This window comes from Pleurodeles waltl, chromosome 6 (genome assembly GCF_031143425.1).
Source record: "Pleurodeles waltl isolate 20211129_DDA chromosome 6, aPleWal1.hap1.20221129, whole genome shotgun sequence".
In the NCBI taxonomy this organism is placed as follows: Eukaryota; Metazoa; Chordata; class Amphibia; order Caudata; family Salamandridae; genus Pleurodeles; species Pleurodeles waltl.
Window position 1 is genome coordinate 192,028,825 of NC_090445.1, and position 2,450 is coordinate 192,031,274.

Here is a 2,450-nt window from a genome sequence, read left to right on the forward strand (position 1 = left end):
TCTGAGCAGTCACAATGGTTCGGACCCGTTGTCTTTTTGGTCTATGAAACGTTTCGTATCGCCTACTTTTGGTCGTTTCAGCAGTTCGATGAGATGGGCAGGTCAATCGGTTTTCACCCGAACAATCAGATGACAGAGTATGACTGAAAGGCAGCTCAACCACCAATCAAATTGGAATGGGAGGAGCGGACGGATGCAAAGACCTGAGCCTCAATATAAATCAGTAGCTCATAAAATAATTTAAAAAATGCATTTCGAGTGTCATAAAGCCAATGCGCTTTCTGTATTGGCAGGGAGAGTTCTTATAGTAAACTACAATAAATTAGAAAAATTGTTTAAAAAAACCTGAGGTCCCACCGAGATTTGAACTCGGATCGCTGGATTCAAAGTCCAGAGTGCTAACCATTACACCATGGGACCGCCTGTTTTAACGTTCTACTCGGATCTCTACATAAAATGCTACAGAATGGTGCGGTACTGAGGAGTGGATGGCGGTGGTTATAATATATTTCAGAGACAATGATTACAAGATGAAGCTGCATTGTAAAATAGAACTCCTGGTTTCAAACAAAGCATGTTTGCCTGGTGCCAAAACAAAATGCAAGGCTATGGATAATGCATTCTTACACATATATATTGAAGATTTAAGTCCCAATGGGAATCTCTGGTAGACTCTGGTAACTGTGTAACATTGAAAGATAATCAGATATGAGACAATCATAAACTACTCCCTGAGGACGATCTGTAACCCCGCTAATACAGAGTGGCCTCTGCATGGCACAATCAGCAAACGTTGTCCACGTCAAGTAGGACTTTTACACGTAGTTCCTTTGAAATTGAACTCTTCATCTAAAATCATGCTTGTATGTCAATGATGTAAATACTCATGGTCTTTGATGTGCGCCCCTCTCTGCTCTGAGACTGATCTCAGACACTGAATACTTGCCGACATTCAGAGACCAAAACTGCACAGAATTTTACAATAATACATAAAGTCCAGTTTTTCAATGCATATCTTCACTAAACTCTGTCAGTAGCAAACTGAAAATCTTTGGTAGCCAAATAACCCAGCTGACACGCACTCATTTAGAAATACTTCTTCATATGCCAATCTCACCTTTCCAGGCTCTTCGCTTACTCCCGTTAAGATCTTATACTCACTGACATGTCAATAATTAAGGCATTCTTACCATAAATACACCGATGACGACGCAGCATCATAAGCTAAATGAGACTAACGTCGGCGATGGAATTCTTGGAAATGAGGCTGGAAGGTACCCAGTTTTCGTAAGCATTGTCAGGCCAAACAAATACCATACTTATCACTCAAAGAGAATTGCTTTTGGAGCTTTCCTGAGCCCGATAGAAAGAAATGAGGGGGTCTCTTTCAGTCCAAAAGCATACCTCCAAAGCATGATTTGATAATCCTGGTACCACATGAAGAAAACAGCGTAGGTAGTTTATCTGGCATTTCTTCTGCATGTACTGTGTAGTGTCCTGTTGATTACGTTCTAGTGTTTCCACCTCCCACTCGGTGAGGGCTGGCTTCCACACTTACCCCACACCCACCCAACACAGGCGTCACAGGTGATGTGGCACCTGCTAATAACAAGCATTTGTAATGCAATGGGTCTCGCAATTGCTCGAGTTAGAGCTATTAGCATTGTAAACTCCTAACCGGACTTTTATTGGCACATAAACTGAAAATTAAAAGTAAAACGGTTGAGATAAGTGAGCTGATTCACAGCGCCACGGACGCCATGAGCATCAGCGTGAAGAGACACACAGGAGGAAAAAGAAGTTCGCTCGCAGACAAACTTATCAGCAAAAGTGCAATTATCAATGTAACAGGGGTGATGGCCAAGGCGGTAACAAAACCTCCCTAAGGAGGGACAAACGCAAACCATTTACCAATGTCATCAAAGGATGTTTGAAGGGCAAACCCACGAACAAATGGTAGTGAGGTGGGTGTGGTTAAAAGCCCAGATACATGCTATGCTCGACCTAAAAAGGGTCAGAGCGCACATGCTCAGGGTCATCATTCATTCATTCTGAGCACACCGGCTTAAAGGGGGCTGTTTGCGCGAGACCAGCCTCTGATTCATTCAATTCATTCTTCTAAAACAGTGTGTGAACAGGCGCCGGCGAGAGAAGCTCCTAGATTCAACTGCAGCCCAGCCCAAGGGCCCTCCTCTATCCTGGCCCCGCCCCTTGCCCTGTGAAATAGGCCTACAGCGCAGGCTGTACCAGCAAAATTACCTCACCACTGCTACGCAATGGCGGCAACTGCAGAAACCAATGCACACTCTACCGAAGCTACAGATGACACAGAATGGCACACCAAAATAAAGAGAGGACGCAACTCATGCCCAACCTCGCCAGAAAAAGCATCCAAGCTTGCCTGTGCACCACCCAAAAGCTTTGAGACTGCTTATCGCTTACAAGCTCTG

At 44.1% G+C, this 2,450-nt stretch overlaps 1 non-coding gene across 1 annotated transcript; it reads right to left on the reverse strand.

Moving 5' to 3' along the window:
* Positions 1–348: 348 nt before the first annotated feature.
* TRNAQ-UUG (transfer RNA glutamine (anticodon UUG)) lies at positions 349–420 on the reverse strand. The gene has a single exon. It is a non-coding gene; the product is annotated as a tRNA-Gln (tRNA).
* Between the last annotated feature and the right edge of the window lie 2,030 nt (positions 421–2,450).